Raw genomic sequence first — 23,601 nt, 5'->3', positions numbered from 1 at the left:
GGAACTAGCACAACATCCTTTCATTACATGCCGTTGAATTAAGTGAGTCACTCAGTCAACCCAGTTGCATCATGGAAGGGGGATATACATGGTTGTGAATATTCAGGTAAACCGGTGGCTGTCTTTGAGATTACTTACCCCACTTATTCATTGGAGCATTTTATTAAGAATTAGCATTCTGAAGAGCTATTAGACCATCAGCTCCTCCTTTCCTAAGCAGATGACTAAAGGAAATGTGCTCTTGACCCAAGATTTTAGTATTTGAAACATGGTTGCAGTCATCAAAAGAAGAGATCCTACTCATGATATCTGGGCCTGATAGAGAAGCAGAGCAGAATTTAATTTATGTCTAGTATTTTCACAAGAGAAGGTATTATGGTGGGAAAGTGTAAGTGTGTGGAATCAAGGAAAATCCCTTTTAGCTAGCAGTAAACTATTCTAATGTGTTTCACTCTTAGAATAAAGTGCCCTCCAGACACTGATGTCAACAGTCCAAATCAAGAAAAAAACATTGAAGAAACAATTCTCCATAATTGCAGAGAAATCTAATATTAGGTGCCTTAATTAATTAACCTATTCCGCCATCCATGCATACAGAGCAGAAAAACAGCCAACCATAAAATAATAGAAAACCAATGTGATGGAAAAAACAAATGAAAACAAAAACTTGAACTACACACATGCAGGTGTGTGCGCACACACACATATTCAGATTGATACCAAAATTAACCAAACAAAATATAAGTAAAATAATAAAATTATGTGATGTCAAATAATTTGAATTTATATAGCAATTACAAACCAAAAAAATAATTATGTTATGAAAAAACTAAGAGAAAGAAAAGAAGTCCAGGAAGTTAATATATAATTTATGTGATTAAAAAACCTAATTCGATGAGCACTGGGTGTTATACTCTATGTTGGCAAATTGAATTTAAGTAAAAAAATAATAAAAAGATAAAAAGCCTAATTCAATGTACAGAATAAATACTAGCTAGATAGCAATAGAGACTAAGTTGGTATTCTAGAAGATAAAATTGGGGAAATTCTGCAGGTTGTAAAGCTAAACAAATACACATGGAATATTAGATAGAAGTTAACAGAAATGATTAATCCTTCCAGGTAATGGAGGGGAGGGAATAATTAGTTAAGAAAACAAATTAGAGGGATGCCTGGGTGGCTCAGCGGTTGGGGATCTGCCTTCAGCTCAGGGCATGATCCTGGGGTCCTGGGATCGAGTCCCGCATCGGGCTCCCTGTATGGAGCCTGCTTCTCTCTGTGCCTGTGTCTCTGCCTCTCTCTCTCTCTCTCTGTGTGTGTCTCTCATGAATAAATAAATAAAATCTTTAAAAATAAATAAACCAAAATATTAAAAAAATAGATTAATATTTTTTTAAGATTTAAAATTATACTCACAGATATAAAAAAGGGCCCAAGATATTTCAACAAGTCGATATTGGTTTCTGGCACCCGAGCATTCTAATCGAACTAATAGGAGTTTAGCGATATGGCAGTGAACTTTAGTCAGTAGAGGTATAATCATTCTATTTGCTTCTTGCTTTGGGTGAACTTTGGGAATCTCCTTGAATGAGGCTTCAGAGCCTTGACACTGCCATTCCAAACAAATTCCTTTTCAACAAAATCATATGACTAATCAATAACATTTTCTACCTGCACACCAGGCATTGTTCTAAGTATTTAAAACATATTACCTCCTCTAATCCTCACAGAAATCCTAAGCGGAGTCCAGATTTCATGGTACCTGAGGCTAATGCAAGGTGCTCTTTATAAAAAAAAAAAAAAGTACGAAATTATGAGCACAGAAACTGGTATGAAAATGAATATTTACGCGGTGTGAAAAGATACCCTGAGGAATTACTGGAGTGTTGGAGCTGATCTGTTTCTTTTGAGAAACTTCAGTTAAATTTTTGGAAATGACATTTATAAAATGCTTCCAGTTAGCCCTGATTTCCTTCCTCATTTGTATAAGAATTTACACATGTGATAAGTCCCAAAGTTTAAGTTCCATTGGCTTCATGGTAAATTAGCCTTGGGAGATGAGTGTTATTATATTCATAAGGAAACAGAGGCACAGAACATAGCTGTTATAAAGAGCAAGGCAGGATTCAAACCAGGATGCCTGGTTCAAGAGTCTGAACTCTTTTTTTTTTTTAAGATGCATTTATTTATTTATTCATGAGATACACACAGAGAGAGGCAGAGACATAGGCAGAGGGAGAAGCAGGCTCCCTGCAGAGAGCCCAATGTAGGACTTGACCCCAGAACCCTGGGATCACGACCTGAGCCAAAAGCAGACACTCAACCACTGAGCCATCCAGGTGCCCCAGAGTCTGCACTCTTGATACCCATGTTGTACTGCCAGTTTCTGGGTATCATGGAGAACTGTTATAAGGGAGAAAAGTTAACTTTGCATACCATCTGATTAAAATCATGTCTTTTTTGATTAATAATCTTATTTTTATGTTATTGATATATTCATCTCCATTGATGCAATCAGGAGTAACTTGTCTTTTTGAGTCCCAAATATGACAAAAGAGAAGTATGTTTGCATTTCCCCACAGACCCACAAATTTTGCCCATGATAGTCATCATATCTGGAACTATTTGCAATGTGTTTCCTTCAGGGGCCTTAGGTCTAGATTGTTCTAGATATTAGCCTCCCAATCAACCGTCTTAAAGCATTGATGCTGGAGATCACGAACATTATGATCATTAGAGATTCCGATCCTCAGAGCGCCTGAGAGTGGATGAAATGTAGAATCTGATCTCATACTCAGTTGGGAATACTGCAGAGGTGAGGCTCATTGATGACAATCTTTGTTTACTGAAAACTTTTTTTGATCACTCACTGTGATCAAAAGAATATGCATGGCCAATAAGAAGATGTTTGGCAGACCGAAAGTAACTTTTCAGTGAATATCATTTCTATAACCATAGAACTATTTTTTTTCCTGTTAGGTTTAATGCCTTTAATTCGACTTAAAAAGCATACTTGTTCTAATTTCACTTAATGTGAAATGCTGAGGTCAGAGAGAGAACAGGGAGTCAGAGCATATATGCCATTTAAATTATTTTGGCTTTTATTCTAAGAATGATGCAGAATCGTTGCCATGTTGTGGAAAGAAGTATGACATCCAGAGGCGCCTGGCTGGCTCAGTCAGAAGAGCCATGTGACTCTTGATCCCAGGGTTCTGAGTTTGAGCCCCATTTTGGGTGTGGAGGTTACTAAATAAATAAATAAATAAATGAACAAACTTAAAAAAAATAAAGTATCGATTTTTTTTTTTTTAAGGGAATGCCTGGGCGGTGCAGTTAGTTAAACGACTGACTCTTGGTTTCTGCTCAGGTTGTGATCTCAGGGTTGTGGGATCATGCTCCGAGGTGGGTTCTGTGTTCAGCGGGGAGTCTGCTTAAGACCCTCTCTCTCTCTTCCTCTGCTCCCCACCCCCACCATGCACACATGAGCATGCGTGCATGCTCTCTAATAAATTAATATTTTTTAAAAGAAGTATGACATCCTCAAGCAACAACTGAACTACCTAGGTTGTTGTGCTGAGAATAAACATTACAGATCCAAGGGTTGAACAAATGAAGTAGATTAAGAGAATATTACAATAATTTTAACCAGAGATTGTGGTAATTTGGACCGGAGGTGAAGACAATATGCTATCTGTACAGATGGTTAGGAGCAGTTGGATTTGGTAAATACTTGGAAAGTAGAGAAACTGGGATTTGTTGGGATACAATATGGGGGGAGGTGAGAGCAAAGGTACCAGGAGGACTTCCTTTTTTTAAACTGGTGACACTGAGAGGACAGGGCTGTTACTTACTGTGAGGGAGAAGACTGCAGCAGGTTAGATGGGGGAACCAGGAGAATCTTATTGAGATAGTGAGCTTGGGATTGTTGGGGCACAGGAAGGAGGGACAAGGCTACCATGGAGATCACCAGTCTCCAGGGCCTGTCTTCCTTCTTGTCATCATGCTGTGAAGGTGGATGAGAGGTAGTGGTACCAGGAGCCTGCTGAACACTGGGTGACTGAGGCCTATTGCTTATCCTGCTGTTGAAACAGTAGGTATGTGGAAAAGGGGATCATGATACAGGGACCATTAGGAATTCTGGACTCTCCTCTTCCTTCAAGCACATGAATCATTTCATATTATGCTTTTCTTTATTGAATTAAGAAATCAAACAGTAACCATGCTCTTCATTTTGGAGATTCAGCATCCAATTACTTAAACAACAAGTTTTATTACTGAATGATCACTGCATCCAAAACAAAGTTTTGATTTTTTTGATATAAAATTTGGATGCAAAGTGACTTAGATGTTATAAAAAGTATGTTATAAATGCATGTATATTATTAAAGTGGATCAAAGTCAGAATGAATAAGAATAAGTAAAGAAAAATAAGAGCTTTTTAAAACAAACAAACAAACAAAACATGGGGCTGGAACTCACAGCCCTGAGATCAAGAGTCGCATGCTCCACTGACTGAGCCAGGTAGGATCTCCTTAATAAGTTTCATAAGCTTTTTTGTCTGTTCTTTTTTGGAGCACAGATCAGAATGTTTTAGGAAAAAAATGTTCAATAAATGATTAAGTGATATCACAGTAATACAATTGTGTTAAATGTAGTCAGGATCTTTTAAACATACTATTATATGAGTAACCAGAATGGAAACCAAAGGCCAAATCGAGAAAATAATTAAAGATACGTAAGACCTTTCATCATAGAAAAGAGAGATGCTTTGGAAAGACTGATCTTTTCTGATACACCACTAGAATGCAGCAAATGAACAGTGGCCCTTATATAAAAAGTCACACTTGGAGGGTTTTACTTTAAATTTGACTGTTTTAAATAAAACAATCCTTGAGTTAATCATTTGGAGTTTGACAGAGTCAAACAATAATTCACAAACCGTAATGAACATAACTGTACTTAATTAACACTTTTTGTCAGGCTGTGTCTAAAAGAAACTAAAATATCTCACAGGTTTAGCTACCCCTCAAGATGTTTATCCACATATGGACAGTTGCTCTGATTTGGAGTAATTAGTGCACTGATATTGAATCTTGATTATTTTCTGCTTAAGAAGCCCTCTCTGTGAATGAAATTGGTTATAATGCCCTTATTTGTGTCCCCAGCTCATCTGGTGTCTACTTCAGCAACTGTCATGCTCTATGTCAGGGGTCTGCAAACTTTGCATGTAAAGTGTCCCATTGTAAATATTTTCAGCTTTGTGGGCCAAATGGTCTCTGTTGCTACTGTCCAAGTCTATCCTTGTAGTGTGGTAGCAGCCATTGAAAAATACATAGCAAATGGATATAGCTATGTTCCAATACAACTTTGTTTATAAAAACAGGTAGCAGTCCAAAGATGACCCATGGACTCTAGTTTGCCATCCAATGCTCTATGTTAATCCTTGGCACATCTTTCTATTCCCTCCATGAAATTTATTTGGTGGTAGGCATCATTTAAAGTTTTTGATTTTATTTCCAGAACACAGTGTAATATATAGAACACAGTAGGTATGCAATAAATGTTGAACTGAATATTAATTTCTAAGGGGAATTAATTATTCTAAATACTCTTTATGGCTATATGACTCACTGTATCAAAATAGTACAATTAAAAGCTATAAAATATTAAAATACATTAAGTATTAAAGATGAATCATATAATATTAAAATTGAGAATGATTCTGAAGTTCTCTGTACAAATTTTCTCATTGGCATAGCCTTTAAAGTAATATTTTTTAAATTTTTTTTCAATTTATTTATTTATGATAGTCACAGAGAGAGAGAGAGAGAGGCAGAGACACAGGCAGAGGGAGAAGCAGGCTCCATGCACCGGGAGCCCGATGTGGGATTCCATCCCAGGTCTCCAGGAATGCGCCTTGGGCCAAAGGCAGGCGCCAAACCGCTGTGCCACCCAGGGTTCCCTAAAGTAATATTTTTTCTATCTTTAAAAGCAATACAGATTTATTGTAGAAAAATTTAAAACTCAGGATTTTTTCATTGTGTGGTTATCAATAAGAAGGGCAATCCCATTTATTACTCAATGATTGTTTCATGAATGGACATATGTTCCACTGGTGTGCTGGAAATGGCTCACAAGAGATGATTGTGCACATCTCTTCCCTATCCTGTCTTCACTGCTGTTAACACTGGTAGCTTGAAACAGCCATCATGGGAGCATTTACACAGAACTTGGTGAAAGTGGCATTCTTTTGGTCAATTTGCCACCACACTACTGCACTGAGTGTGATCCCAATACTGGTCAGTGGAGATGCAAGAAAAGGTTTGCTAAGAACTCTGGGAAAGTGTTTTCTTATTCTAAAGAAAGATCTAAAAGTAACACATTTTCTCTCACCTGGAAATGAACAGATAAACCCTTTTCACAGTTAACTAACAGAAATCGTATGCTTTGAAAAAAATTATAAAGGCAAAGTTAGCACATAGGGAATCAGAAATGAAGCTAGAGATCTTTTTGAGTTCAGCCTGAAACTCTTTGCAACTCACAACTTCCACGTATATGAATTCTTTGATATTGAGTCAATCTGAGACAGATTTTAATTACTTGTTAACTGATATGTGTCCAAATATGTGAATTTGTATTCCTCTCTTCCTACCTTCATGCTTTCTCCTGGAACTTATGTCTCCTTGGTTCTTTCACTCTTCTTTCCTGATTGGCATAATATTAAGTTTCCTCATGAGTCTGATTGTTGGTATTATCGCTCACATAATGATTCCTAGAAGTAATTACAATATTTTGGTCCGGTATTTCTGGCACATGGTAACTAGTCACATTTATGTTTGGATTATATTCCTCTATTAGTTAAAAAAAAAAGTATATGGGTCAGCTATTTCAAAAAGGATGTTGTTTAATGCTATCCCAAAGGGGTGGTGGTTTAAAACACACATAATTTATTCTTGTCCACATGTCTACTTGTCAGCCAAGTGTTAGTCTATCTAGGTTCAACTCAATTGGGCCTGGCTTCAAGTTGCAAGTTAGGTTTAGATTTGTTCCATGTCTCTTTCATTTTCCATTGACCAGAGAACTAGCTTGAGAGATGGGAGCTCAAAGGGAGTGAGTATAAAAATATGCAAGGCTTCTTATGGTCTAGGCTCAGAATACGCACACGATATTGCTTCAGGCAAATCACACAGACAAGCCTAACATCAATGAGTGGGAATCGTACTCTGTCTTTAGGATAAGAGGATGCAAAGTCATGTGGCAAAGCAGGTGAATACAAGCAGGGGTGAACAGCAGTTATATGTTACTTCTTGGCTTTTCTTTATACCCTAAATTGTTAAAGTTGATGATATGTGCCAGTTATATGAGCCTCAGTTATATCATTTTGATGACTATTGCGTCTCTTTGATAAAACAAGGCAACTAAGCAAGACAAGTAAGCAATATTCAACATATTTACATAAGCAAATTCTCACTGTTGCTTTTCTTTAAAGATTTTATTTATTCATAGAGACAGAGAGAGAGGGGCAGAGACACAGGCAGAGGGAGAAGCAGGCTCCATGCAGGGAGCCCGACGTGGGACTCGATCCTGGGTCTCCAGGATCACACCCCAGGCTGCAGGCGGCGCTAAACTGCTGTGCCACCAGGGCTGCCCTCATTGTTGCTTTAAATATGACATCCCTGTGCTCAAAAATCTTCAATAACTTTCTATTACGTACAATATAATTGCAACACCTTAACTTAAAGAACATTCACAATTTAGCCCCAGACTATAATTTCATCTGTTTCCTAAGCCTTCTTGTCTAAGCAAATTCTCATCATCATTCCACACTTAAACATTTTGTCTTTCTTTTTTTTTTTTTTTAAAGATTTTATTTATTTATTCATGATAGTCACAGAGAGAGAGAGAGAGAGAGAGGCAGCGACACAGGCAGAGGGAGAAGCAGGCTCCATGCACCGGGAGCCCGATGTGGGATTCGATCCCCGGTCTCCAGGATCGCGCCCTGGGCCAAAGGCAGGCGCCAAACCGCTGCGCCACCCAGGGATCCCCAACATTTTGTCTTTCACTTAACTCATTATTTTCTCCACCTTGAAAGCCCTCCCTTTTTCTTTAGACTTTATGATTTCTAGGCAGATCAAGATCCCTGATATCCTGGTCCAGAGTAATCTCTCACTTATTTAAATTCCTGTAGAGTTTATATGCTGCAGTACAGATTTGGCACTCACAGTCATAAAAGGATTAGCATAGACTCTTGTGCAGTACTGACCATATGGCATGCTGAGAGGAAGGAGAGGCCGAGCTAGTGAAAGGAAACAAGTGGGAATGAAGCCAACTATAAGAACAGAAGTTAGAAGCCACCTTGGGTGATAGGACAGGCAGAAATGAGATAAAATAGAAAGGTAAAAATATAGCCTACAGCATTAAAAAATTACTTCCAAATCCCCACATCACTGATGTGATGAGATGTGCTATGTGACCAAGCAGGGGTCCTGCTGGCTTTGGAGGCGGGGCAAGCGTAGGGACAACTGTGGACATGTGTGATGGGGGTGAGGCCACACAGACTCTGACAATGACCATCACTTGCCTTGACTGTTAGTTCTTTCATATTTGTGCTTATAGGTAAAACTACGTACATCTTTCTCCACAAATTGACTTCAAGTTCCTGGAAGGGAAGCTTTAGATTTTATAATTTATACCCATAAAACCAACAGGATTTTGAGTATGGCTGACTCTAAGTGAGAATGATTTATTGATACATTTGGATCTGTGCTTTTTAAATAGCAGAAATTATCTTCTTTCAAGATACCTTCTTGGCTCAATCTGCTAGGAATAAAGAAAAAAATAATGCATTTAATTTATATGCCAAAAGAAAACATATAAGCAAAATAACTAGACCAAAAAGCCACTTCTAATATGTATGCCTAACAGTCCAAAAGGTGAGGGAGCATGAAAATTCTATTATCTAGCTCCTTCCCACAAAGACCGTGTTAGTTTCCCAAAACGTTCCCATACATCTGTTGCTTTTGGTGTCATTTGGGACTGTTGACATCACTGTCAAGTACTCTTCAGTTTAAATTAAATCTTTCCTCCATCCAGGCAGTATGAAAGACCAGTGTAGTCATTAAAACTGATGGGAGTACAAAATCAAGAGCCATCAACAAAAGTAGAGGAAATAGTGAACATCAGGTCTATTTGGCGAGAAAGCAAGCAGGAGGCAATATGAAACTGACAGCATACTCTGATTATACTTGTCCATTTTGCAACCTGCATTACAAAAGTTTGGTTTCAGATTGGAAGTGGATAAAAGTAAACCATATCCCAAGAAATAATAGCTGGGTTAGCTGGACTGTATGCTAGAGAATAGAATCCTGTAGAAATCACACACACACACACACACACACACACACACACACACACACACACAGTATTTAAGGGGCACCCAGTTCTGACTGGCATTGCACCCATGAAGTGTACTAGGAAAATCAGCAAAAGGAAAATGTTGCAAAGAAACAAACATCACAGTTGTGGTTCCCAAGAGATGCAAATATGGGAATGAAATGGCTCTCTCTCTCTCTCTCTCTCTCTCTCTCTCTCTCTCTCTCTTGTTTCTTGAACAAAATTGTCATGGTATTTGGGAAAATCTTGGCAGGTCCTGGGAAGGCAAGTGATAATAGCAGCAATAACTACCAGAAATGATCTGGTATAATTGCTTTTTAGCAGCTAAAGCCAAGCAAGTAGAATCATGCCAAGAGACCACAATTACACCTGAATAATGAAGCAGGTCAGATCAGGAATGCGTTCACTGGAATAAGATTAAAACGGACTTAAAATTGTGACAAGGAGGAGGAAATTGCTAGAATAGCCAGGCAATGGTTTGGCACATCTTCTGTATTCATTTATTACTTCTTGTTTTTATTTTTAAAAATCCAGCTACATTAAATTATAATCTTATGTTATCAAATATCAGCCATATTAATACCTAGAGGTATTTCTAAATTTGTTTTGTGGCATGAAGTGCATGGTGTAAAGTGTTATTCATTGTATTTCATTTGCAGCTTGTGCACTTCAAAAAAACTATCATAAAATAAAGTGTGAATAGACAGAAAAAATAAGATTAACATCTCAAAAGTAGGAATAAATTCATACCTTAGTATTATTGACTTAATCCCACAATTACACCTCTGAACTAGTTAAACAAATGAAGTGCTTGGTCATCAATTTTCTTTTCTTTTTTTTAAGATTTATTTATTTATTCATGAAACACACACACACACAGAGAGAGAGAGAGAGAGAGAGAGAGGCAGAAACACAGGCAGAGGGAGAAACAGGCTCCATGCAGGGAGCCCGACGTGGGACTCGATTCCGGATCCTGGGATCATGCTCTGAGCTGAAGGCAAACGTTCAACCACTAAGCCCCCCAGGTGTCCCGCTCATCAATTTACAAAGAAATTCCTACAGAAATTCATAGGCTTAATATCATTAGGTGATGCAATTCTTCTCTAATAGAATTTAATTACAAGTAATTAATACCCTTCCCAAAATATAAGACTGCATTCCTCCTCCTCATTGTGGTCCAACTTTATTTTATAAAAATAATAACGAATAAAATACTCATCTATTTTATTAATTACTCAATTAATCATAAACTCCCAAGTGTATTTATTTGTTAGGCTCAGAAAATACCTACTTGCCAAAAAACCTATCTGCCAAATCTAGTTCCAATGCTGCCACAGCAAAGCCTGATTTGCCGCTCCCATGTAAATGTTCCAAGTTCTTTAGACCTTGTTATCTTTTGGCTTTTGGCTTGTTTGCTCTTAAATGTTTTTGGTTTAGGCTTACCTATAAATCTTCCAAAAGTAATAATTGAGATTGATTTTTACTTAGAAAGCTCAAGGTCATGATTCAAAATATTTTAATGCCAGCACTTTGGAAAGGGTGAGATGCCAACTGTTATATGAGTCTACGTAACTAAAACTGAGAAAGTGAGCTATGTTACCACGATCAACCCTAAGTGGCACTTTAAAAGATCAAGGCCATTGAAAATATAAAATATTTCCTATTGTAAATATCTAGGGACAAATTTATAATCAATGTGATTTCTGAACTAAAATAGATGCACACAGAAAACTTATATATGTAAAAATAGAGGGAACTCTTTTTAGTCCTCTATAGAAATAAGAGATAGGAAAATTATAGAGATGTCAAATCCACCATTGATCCAAATATCTCATATTAACCATTATTTTAAGCTTCCACCTACTAAATTTAATAAATAGGAACATTGCAAGTTTCTCCTTTCTTCTCTTTCTTTTTTTTTTGTCCTTAAAGGTGAATGGAAGAAAGAAAAAGACAAAGGTGATGATTAATACACAGACGAGATAATCATCTTTGAAATAATTAAGAATTGCCTGTCATGGGCACTTATTTGATTAATAGCTTAATGGTATTCACTGAGCCAGTGCACCCTATATACAGAGGAAGTGTGGAGCTGCATCTACCCACTCCTTGGCTGGAAGGAAATCTGAAATTATTTATATTTCTCTTCTCTAGTGAAAGGCAGACTTTGCCTCACGAGAATAATTATACCTTGAACACAAGATGGAGATACAGTTGTAGGGTAGACAAAAAGAAATATAAATGTCCACTTCAACAACCATATCCTCAACAGTTTAATAACATATTATAATTACACATTGAAGAAGAAAAACACCTACTTCAAATATGATGCTTTCATTTTCAAGAATAAAGATGACATATCCCAAAATAATATAATAACAAATTCTAAAACACTGAGTAGACACTTAACCATTCATATCTGATTTATGTTCTTCATGGGACTTGATGTTTTTAATCCCTCTTTATTGAAGATATTCTGCTTTGGTTTCTAAGGCACTACTCTTCCCTGATTTGCCTAATGATCAGTGCAATAAAGCTTTCTCTCTCTCTCTCTCTCTCTCTCTCTCTCTCTCTCTTTTTTTAGTTCCGAGATTACTATGTACCTCATACTGTTAGGCATTAAGAATAAAGTGTCAGGGGGCACCTGGGTGGCTCAGTGGTTGAGCATCTGCCTTTGACTCAGGTCATGATCCCGGGGTCCTGGGATCAAGTCTCACATCAGGCTCCTTGCAGGGAGCCTGCTTTTCCCTTTGCCTATGTCTCTGCCTCTCTCTGTCTCTCATGAATGAATAAATAAAATCTAAAAAAATAAATAAAATAAGGTGACAAAAATTGACGCAGAAAGATGTATCTTTTAATGGAAGAGACAGAGAAGTAAATTGATGGTTACATTAATATTATTTGTGGTATAAATACAGGAAATTATGAAAATATTGCATTTGGACATTTAAATCAGCCTGGGGGGTGTTTTTTAGTGAAATCTTCTCAGAGTAACTGATGTCTGATAAACTCTACACATTGCTCCTGTATTTACTTTAAATATTGGTTTATCTAGGATTCTAACTTTGAACCTACTTTTTCATCATTCTCCACACTAGTCCACCCACGATTACAGCTTTATTTTCCAGTTTGACACAAATGATCTCTGAATTTATAATCTCTGCTGCAATCTCTCTCTGTCTTAGCATGAAGTTGGGTTTTTCAATACCTACTGGACCACATCTAAAAATGCCAAAGAAATCTCAAAATCAGCTTACTAAAAGCTTAAGTCATCCTCTTCTTGCACCAAAATTCTTCTTATATAAAATCTTTCATCTGACAATACCAAATAATTCTGAACTTCTTCCTTAAGAACCGTATCTAATTAATCAACAACTGTAATCATTTCTTTTTTTGTAATTATCTTACCAATTCAGTCATTCATATCTATCTACCGTTTACTCTCATAATTTCTCACTTCTGGTATGATGTAAGAAGTGAACTCTGCCTAAAACTTTTCTTTGCATTCAATCACGGTAAAACACAACTATGAGTAAGGCACTTGTTGGCTATTATGTATGACTCCCTATTCCCTACAGGGTAAACTATTACTTAGCATGTCATACAAAATTCATATTTCCTTTGTCTGTATTTCTGAGAGCATTTTTATTTTTTTATTATTTTTTTTAAAGTTGTCTGTTTTATTATTTTTTTAATTTTTATTTTTTTAGTCACAGAGAGAGAGAGAGAGGCAGAGACACAGGCAGAGGGAGAAGCAGGCTCCATGCACCGGGAGCCCGACGTGGGATTCGATCCCGGGTCTCCAGGATCGTGCCCTGGGCCAAAGGCAGGCGCCAAACCGCTGCGCCACCCAGGGATCCCTCTGAGAGCATTTTTAAAAATCATACCTCATTTGTGTAGTTCCTATAAGACATGTCCTCTTCAACCTATCTGTCTTTGCTCAAATTATCCTCCTTGTCTATGATCCCTTAACTTCACTTATGTGTTTGGTGAATTCTTTCCCACCTTTCAAGGTTTAGCTTCCACATCACCACCTTCATGGGTCATTCAAAAGACCTTCCTATCCCACCTCCATCTGGCATATACCACATTACTTTGTTTACTTTGTTTTGCCTCACTCACCAAAATGTGAGTTTCTAGAATGCAGGAATGTTGCCTTTTTTTTTAGTCCTATACAGATAAATGGAATAAATGATCATTGTTTCATCTCTTAGATATCAGTAACAGGAAATTTAAAATCTGCAGTCATTAGTGGAGAACAATCTATGCAAAGTGTATCATCTTTACAGAAATTATTGCCTAAAGGCAAACTTCATAGATCATAGTAAGTTTGTAATTTTATATTATCACTTCAGAAATTTCATATTCTAATAGTTACTTCAATGTCTTCTTTCAAAATTCAAATTTTGTTAAAAAATAAAATTCTATTATCAGTTTTGTTTTTCTTAAATATCTTGTACAAGAGTTTACTTTACCTAGATGGAAGTTTATACTACTAGGTAGATAGATGATAGATAGATAGATAGATAGATAGATAGATGATAGATAGATAGATAGATAGATAGATAGACACATGCATAGACACACACACACACACACACACAATGGGTGAATGATGGGTACAGTGGAGAGAAGGCATGTATTTGTGTACAGTTTTCCAACCTAAATATTACATTTTAATAGATGATCAAAGATGATGTGATATGTTCATCCTGATGTTTTCTATACCGCTTGGCACAACCCAAAATTAGACATAATTTAGCCTGAGAGACTTTCCTGGATCACCATTTTACTGGTCTAAGTTATTTTTTCCTGACACAGAGAATAATGTTTAAAATCTATAAATACCAACTTCCTGTAATAGGAAGAGTCACATACACTTCTCATTTAACTTTTACCATAATTTGATAAGTATTCATATTAAGAGACATCTTATTTTCTCTATCCATTTATTTCTTCTCCTTGATTAATAAAATCCCAGCAATGTGCTCACCTCTTTTTTACCCTTTTGAAGCTAGAGGTGGTTAATAAGATGAAGCAAAAGTTTGTGGGACATCCAGAAAAGTTAGAAAGTACTTTCTAACTCTCTGAACATTCTCCTTCCTGCTGTTACTAGAAGGAACTCTGGAAGCCATGTGGGGATTATGAGATGAAGATCAAGAGCATATCACAGACTTGGCTCCGTACTCCTTGAGCAGCTGAACCCACACTATCAATCTCCGACTTCCGTACTTAGTACTACTCGAGACTATCATATCTTATGTATCTAAGCCTATGTAGTCAGATCTCTTTTATGAGAGCCAAACACCATTTGTAGCCAAGTTAGCAAATTTATCCTCAGAGAGGTAGAAGTGATCCAAGGAGGGGTGCCTGGGTGGTGCAGTCATTAAGTCTGCGACTATTGGTTTTGGCTCAGGTCATGATCTCATGGTATTGGCTCAGGTAATGATCTCAGGGTTGTGGAATAGAGCCCCATGTCCAACTCTATGCTCAGCAGGGAGTTCACTTAAGGTTCTCTCTCCCGCTCCCTCTGTCCCTCTCCCTATTTATGTTCTCTCTTCTCTCTCTCTAAAATAAATAAATAAAAATCTATAAAAAAAATAAGAAATGACCCAAGGACACATGGATATCAAGTCTCAGGGTGGACCCTGAACTCCAGCCTGGCTTGTTACCATATGCTCACTTTATTACACTATGCGACATTACATGTGTCCTAGGAATTATATTTTCTTTCAGGGCTATGTGCCAGTTTAAGGCCCATGAGATATCATATGGAGTAAGTGGAGATTGAATTCAACAAGGGGGCAAGAATATGCACTGGTTAAAATTCTTCTCCTTTTCAACCCCAGTCCCAACCTTTGTATTTGTCTTAAACAAAGGATATTTGCAATCAACGGATCAACATGCTGCCACTTATATTAAAAGGCTGACACTTGCCTTTGTTGGGACAGCTCTATTGATGTTATAATTAATGCAGGAATATCCCCAACTGGAGCATTTTTAGTGAAAAAGAAAGAGGGAGGGAAGGAGGGAAGGAAAGATAGAAAGAAAAGAAAAAAGGAAAATGAATTCACTCTGCTTTATGTGCGATGTCTCCCTTTTTTTAATATTGCTTCTTGAGGCATGGAATTGCTTCTATTGAAAATATAAAAATTCTTTATTTGTCTTCATTTTGAATTTTTACAGAGTCATTTCAATATGAAAGTGTACCAAGAAAGTTTTATTTTTTCTTACTTTGTTTCATTTTTCCTACTCTTGGTCTGAGGGCCATGTGATTTTATACATTGTGCACTTATCAAATGCTAAGTATTAAGGCAGAAATAATCAGAGAGAACCAGTAAATTATTCTTTTTTTCCCCTCTGATACTTCTATAACTGGAGAATCCTCTTCATTTCAAATGGAAGATCTTTCTTTCAGTAAGAGTGCTCTGACCTGTGTAAACTGCTTTGCTGAGGAGCCATATTTTTTCTCTTTTAAATTCCACAGAAGTTAACCTCCACACCAAAAGGTTTTATGCTCAAAATAATTAACAATGCTATCTGTTTTGCTTTCTGAACTCTCCTCATATATAAGGTAACTAAATGGCTAGTTGAGTGACTTTAAAAGTGAAAGCTTTAATTTTGTGCTTTGTCTTCTAAAATATCATCATCACTTGATTCATGTTTATGTTTCATAATGCTGTTGAAATAGAAATTATTTAAAAACTGTATCTTCAAAAAAAATAAAAATAAAAAATAAATAAAAACTGTATCTTGTCTCTTTAGCTCCTCCTATTATTATCAAATCTATCAGCCACCTTTCTAAAAATTTTTTAGTTGGTTATTACTATTCTCTATTACTTTTTAACGTAGCATCATTAGATATGCCAATGAGCCAATTTCCATATTATACATTGCGTGCATGCCATAAGATCTGCGTCAACAACAGTTTTCTCCGTGGGTCATCTGCTTCTGGAATCTTTCTCCTTCACTTCATCCTGTACATCATCAGAAATCCAATGTTTGTAACATGCAACTTCATTACACCAAAGATACTCAGTATCCTCTCATTGCCTAAAAGATCATGTGTAAAATTCCCAGCCTAAAAATATTCAAGCATCACCATTTACCTTTTGAAAGGTAAATGTAGTATATGTACACTACATTATCACCATCCACATTAGAGCCCTAATCAGTGGCTCTGATTTGCTCTGTGTCTTCTGAATAGATTTTGATATATTCTCTCCCTACAGATTGAATAAGGTATAAATAGAATGCATAAACAGTATCAATAATATAAACAGGGTATAAATAGTATAATTTGAGTATAAATAGAATGTATTATTTATATAAGATTGTTAGTGCTTGACACAGTACTCGGTATGTGTGAAGTGTTTCTGAGTCTGTGTAACCAATTCATGATGGATAATCTCATTTATATTAGTCTCTCCTCCCTGCTTGGTAAAGGTAGCAACCCTTAGTAGGTACTCATAATGTGTCTGAAGCAAGAAGGATGTGAAGGATGATAGGAAGGAAGGGAGGGAGGAAGGAAGTCAAAGAAAGAATCATAAATAGATTATTATTGAAGAAATTCAACTATTCTACACATATGTCAGTCTTTTTTTTTTAAGATTTTATTTATTTATTCATGAGAGAGAGAGAGAGGCAGAGACACAGGCAGAGGGAGAAGCAGGCTCCATGCAGGAGCCCGATGTGGGACTCGATCCCGGGACCCCAGGATCACGCCCTGAGCCGAAGGCAGACGTTCAACCCCTGAGCCACACAGGCGTCCCACACCTATGTCAGTCTTTAATAACATTAAAAACAACCTCACTATTTAATTCAATAGGTTATGCATGAGCAAAACATGAAATGGTCAATAATTATTTATCATAAGGATTGGGGGAAACAAATGACTATGTAAAGTTACCCTTTCAAAACCAGGAATGAGAATTAAAATCAGCAATGATTATTGATTCTTCATATTAACTGAAAGAGAAGGCAAATCAAGGTGGATAATTTACTTTAGATAAAAAATGAAGAATGACAATATAGACGTTTGACTTATTATCTTTTGCAGCTTGTCAAATGTTCTCAGGCACAGTTCCAAAAAGAATCCAAAATTGTGTTAAAAATATCAGCACTGAAGCAAAATTACATGTCATTTCACTAATTCCAGTCACATTTTCCAAAATTAGCCTAAATTTCTGACATGATACTATACCTACACACATGCCACGATTCCTGAATTAATTGACAAATATTCTCTTCCAGGCAATCCTTGGTAATTAATACCCTATTCAAAAACAAATATAATAAGAACAATACACTTCGAAAGCGAAATGCAAATTGCTTGGGGGATAAAAATATGAATATAAAATTGTCTAATCTGAATCCCAAACCTGAGCATCATCCACTATATTAAATAAACTTTTCTTATGAAATAAAACCCATGTTCCTCAAGGATGACTTGATAATGATTTTCCTTCTAGATGCCAGCACCAGGCCTTGGAAATAACTGAGACTTGTGGCTCAGTGTGGCCAGGGATCACTTTCGAAAACAATGTTAAGGGTGATAAAATGATTTCTGGCTAGCTTGTCTTTCCCTGACACAATTGCTTTTGTTATGCACGGGTTGAATTTCTTGGACAATGGAACCACAGTCTCACCCATTTTTCTTCCATCACCTTCACTAGATCCCACGATGGACCTCAAGATGCCAGATCCAGATCTTTCGGCGACAGCTGTTACCCCAGCTGCTTGCAGTACTAATAGCAGGCATCCTTTCAGTGGCAGCCCTTTCAGGAAAGGCCTCAGCTGCAGAGAATTCCCGTGCCCAAGGTCATGCCCATCCAGGAGAGACTGCGGTGCAGTGACTGACTGACCCTGCTGGTGTGCAAGGTGCCCAGTGCACAATTTTGACAGGCCCTTTTAGCTATAGAGTTCTCTGCCGGAGTCAGCTGAAGCTACTGCTTGAGACTGCCATGGGGTTTGACTTCTCCATCTACTCTACCCTGCTGCTTCTCTCTTTCTTCCACAGATGTACCCAAGGGCTGAGACCAAAATTCAGTCTCTGAGTCTGCTGCTCAAGGAACCCAACTGACAGAGAGAGTCTGAATGGATTCATTTTGAGCATATCCAACAGGATAATATAGAGAATTATTAACCATGTGATTTGGCTTCCCCAGTCATAGCCTTTTCACGCTTGAATCTTGCTCCCATGAGTGCTCTTTTTTTTCCAGAGCTAAACAGACAGGGACACAAAAGTTGGAGAAGCAGAAGCAGGAGACCAAGTGGGAGCCAGAAGTGCTGCAGGTCCAGCCTCTGCTCTGCACAAACAAGGTGAGTCAGCAGCTCAGCGAGCACCTGTGTGAGCGGCCACAGGCATTGGTGCCTTGCACTGTCTTCCAACTGCAAAAAGTGTATTCTTCACCTTCACCTGCCCATTCCCGTGCAAAATGTCTCTTAGAGAAAGGGAATTCTGACAAACATAGTTCCAGCTTAGCTAAGGTGACATAATACAAACTCTCGACATATATATACCATATTTAACCCTCACACTAAACCTATTTTTGCCTGCATCTTACAGATGAACACAAGGCACAGAGAGGATAAGTCATTTGCCGGAATATGTGCAGCTAGTACCCAGATTGGGCTAACTTCCCATAGATAACAATTACACAATGTAGACAAATTATAAAATAATAATTTCAAGGTATAGAAAAAAAAAACAAAAGGCGGCAGAAACTGGACAGAAATTTACCCTTGAAATATATCTGTACTTGGTGAAATTTGTATATTTACATCTTTTTTGCCTTCTTGTATGGCTAGATCTCTATATGGTGAGGGGACATGGAAAGCTGTAGCTTTATACAAACTGCACAGATCACATGCCCAGGAAGCCCTGGATGCAGTTGCTATTTGCCACTTTCATTCAGGAGGAGCAGGTTTTGTGGCTACAAGAAGGGAGTTTAGATGTTGTATGTTTAAGGCAAAGCATTTGACGGTGCTCAAGAAACAATAACATTTACTTTATTTTTTTATTTTATTTTTTAAATTTTTATTTATTTATGATAGTCACAGAGAGAGAGAGAGAGAGAGAGAGGCAGAGACACAGGCAGAGGGAGAAGCAGGCTCCATGCACCGGGAGCCCGACGTGGGATTCGATCCCGGGTCTCCAGGATCGTGCCCTGGGCCAAAGGCAGGCGCTAAACCGCTGCGCCACCCAGGGATCCCAACATTTACTTTAAATATAAAGCATCTTACACGTCTAAAAATCCATCCAATCACTGGAATTTCTGTTCGTTGAATGTTAAACTACTGAATATAAAGAAATACCTGAACATTGGCAAGTCACTTCAATAGATTTTACATTAATCACTATTGAATTACATTTGTTTTTGGGTTTCAACAATATATCACCATTTACAGATTACAGGAGATAACTTATAATTCTACCTGTGCCTTTAGATTTGAAATATTATTATATGTATGATTTTCATTTCCATTGTACTTTAACCCTCTTAGATGTTCTGTGTAATTAAGCCAATGTTTGATGATTTTTTTTTTTAGTTCTTATTCTAGTCTTTTAGTTTTGTGTACTACTAGTAACTTTGGCTATCTAAGCCATCATATAAATAACAATACTGACTACTAGTCACAACAACCTAGAGGAAAAGGAGTATCATATCTGAATTGTCTGTTTATCTTATATTCTCTATACTTTTGCAGCTGCAGCATAATATCTAAATGCAAATAGATGAACCATAATTGTCTTACAGTTATTATTATTCTATAAAGAGCACAACCGCTTGAATTTAATGAGCATACTCACGTATAATATTACTTATCCTACAGTAACTTCTACATATTCTAGAAAACTGTTAGAGGAAAAAAATGAGCTAGGGAAAAAGGCTGTCATGAACAAGTCTAATTGGGGACTACAGAAAGTGAATTCACTCACATGGGATTTTTTTTTCCCATTTCATTTTCAGTCACAAGTTCCTCTTTCTTTTTATCTTTTTTAAACAAAGTTTATTTATTTAAGTAATCTCTACACCTAACGTGGGACTCAAACTCATGACCCCAAGATCAAGAGTCACATGCTCTACAGACTGAACCAGCCAGGAGCCCCTCATCATCTTCCTAAGAAAAGAAAGCAACATAAAGCTTTGTATGTACTACTGAGCATTTTTATAAAGACAGAATAAGCGAAAGTTTTCTTCATGGTAAAGAAAAAGAAATTCAGAAGTGTAATTCTATACAAAAAATGGTTTTGTAAATATTGATAGTGACAAACTGAAATGGAATTTCTATGCAAAAAAATAGTTAATTTGCATAATCTTTAAAACTTTACTTTGCTGTTGTATATATATTTTGTCTTTAAATTTCAAGTCTAAAAAAATAAACCCACTTAGAGACTGAACCAGTTTAAATGAATAACATACTCAGTTTATGAAATTATAAATGTTTCATGAAATCTGACCACGAGAGAGAGAGAGACTTTAAAAATCACCAAATGCTAGAAAATTAAGCCTGTCTCTATTAATAAAGAAAGCTGTGTACCTCTGCAAAAGATTTTAAGTTCAATGTTATGTGGAAAACATAGATTTTGTTTATATTGTTTTTTAACTATAATCAAGCCACTCATAGCTATAAATTATTTTGTTAAATAAGATAATAATTATACCATAAATATTATTAAATTATACAATAAATATTTCTTAATGTATTTTCTTGTGTAGAAAAATGCTTTCTTAGAATAAATAAAATCCAGTGTCTTAGTTCCCCACTTTGCAAGTCTAATTCATCTTTTACTAGGTTTTTTGTTAGTAAGTCCTTCTGGTATTTGTAGCTATAAGGAACCCTAATAAATATTTTCAGAAATATCAAATAAATCTAATTTCCTTTATCCTCTTTTGACATAATGTTGAGCATTCTCACAACAGTAATTGTGATATATTTAGAATTGGCTCTACTTTGTCTATATTCATGCAGAATCATGGTGTTATGATCTGAACCCAATGCTCTGGATTTTAGCAGACAAGGCAAAACAAAATTTCTCATCTTTGGCATTTTAGACACTGTATTTATAAGGAATTAGGATTTATATGTTAACTGTTTTGCCTATGTCTTACCTTCCATATATTGAATTTAATAAGCCCCCAAATTATAATCTATTCCAAAAGTACAATCCCTACTCCATTGGCTCCTCCAAATTATATCTGTTACAGAGTCACTCTGTAACAGAACCCTGGCCTGCTCAAAATAAGTGAACTTTTTCAAACTTCTACTACTGCATAATTAAGGAAAACACACTCACCCTAACAGTATGGTTAAAAAGAGAAAATTAGATAATATAAATTGAATTCTCACATATCAAATGTACAAATTACGCATAGTAACGTGGTGTTTTAAACTAGGTAGCTATGGGTATTTTAATTTGGGAGCATATATGCAAGGCTTTTAAATGTTTCTGTCAAAGTTCCCCTTGTTAGATCTGGCTCACCGTTTCAGTTTATTGACATCTTTTTGAATACGGATTCTGTTTTCCAGCCAATTTATTCTTTCCACTTTTGTGTCATCTGTAATTTTGATAATCATGTTTTCCAGAACTTGGCTGCAGTGACTGACAATATTAGGCAAGACAGAGCCTCCTCTTTGTGTAGCCAACCACATATAATTTTGACTAACTGCACTCATATCCAGGGCTTGAGTCTACTGTTTCTCATGGAAATATCATAGGAGAAAATGCCACATGCTCTGCTGATGTCCAGATGTACACAGTGCTCTGCTCTACTATCCTCATAAGCTATCATGAAATGAAGGTTCCCTAGCTTCGCATGACTTGTTCTTGTGAACTCTGCTGGTCACTCTTGATAAAGGCTTGTTTTGGAACTAAGATTTTCTTTACTTGAATGTTACTTCTAGAGCTGGAGACCTTCACAATCTCTCTATCAAGTCCTACATGGCCTGGGGATATCAAGGGAACATATTTTGTCATAAAGCACAGGCTTCTTCATTCTAACAGACCGTACAGGTCCATATGCACCTCAGTCCTATCTCTTCTTAATGCATGGAACCATCCCTGCTATAACAATATGGCATTTTCAAAGACGGTCAAGGTCAATGACCATTGCCATAAATTTCTCACTATGTTCAGAGATCATTTGTTTGGGTCAGGACACTTGAATTCATACTTAGGAGCATGGTAAATTTGTAGGTTTGTATTCCCTCTTGTCAATATTTGGGCAAAGGAAAAGATAGAGACTACAAAATTAAAATAATGATTAGCTATGTCACTTCCAATATCTGTGATGCCATCCACAGAACTTTCTTTCTCATGCTAATTCTTGCTCTAAAGCAGTGTTTATGAAGGACAGTAGTATCTAGATAGAAAAGCTTAGGCCTAGTACTTCAGAGGTGATAGTAGGAATTAAAAAACAATTTTAATCTAGACATAATAAAGGTACCTGCAGTAGGCGTAATTCATAGATGGCACCAGTAGATTCCCAGCCCCTGCTCTATGCACACCTTCTCCCAGATATTCATCCAAACACTAACCTAGGTACTGCTGAGAAGGGATTTTGATAATATAATTAAGATCCCAAATCAATTGACCTTAAGATATGGTGATTATCTGGGTAGGCTTGATCCCTTTAAAAGCAACAGTTTTCTCCAGTTAATAAAAAAAGAGGAAGTCAGAGAGACATGCTCCAGTTGGCCTACAAAGCAAATATACATGTGTGAATTGCTATAGGGACCACATGGCAAGAAACTAAGGACAGAGTCTAGATTCTGAGAGCAGTCTACAGCTAGCAGGGAAGGAGGACCTCAGTCCTACAACCACAGGGCAATTAATTCTAACAACCCGCAAGCTTGAAAGAGGACCCCCAGCTCCAGATAAGAACTAGACAACACCTTAATGTCAGCCCAGTGAGTCTGTGAGCAAGAATCCGTCCATGCCATGCCCAGAGTTCTCTTTACAAAACTGAGGTAATAAATTTGTGTTGTTTTAAGCCACTAAGTTTGAGGTAATGTGCTCTACAGCAACAGAAAACTAACATAATGCACATATTGCAAGTGCACAAGACAATGAACTTTCATGAAGTATAATCAGTATCCTGAACAAGAAATAGTACAATATCCCAGAAGGTGCTCTCATGATCTCTTCCAGCCACTGCCCCACCCACTACTCACCATTCTTCCAACTCTGCTCCCAGGAGAAGC

The sequence above is a fragment of the Canis aureus genome, chromosome X (assembly GCF_053574225.1).
Source record: "Canis aureus isolate CA01 chromosome X, VMU_Caureus_v.1.0, whole genome shotgun sequence".
NCBI lineage: Eukaryota > Metazoa > Chordata > Mammalia > Carnivora > Canidae > Canis > Canis aureus.
This window is presented reverse-complemented; position numbering follows the sequence as displayed.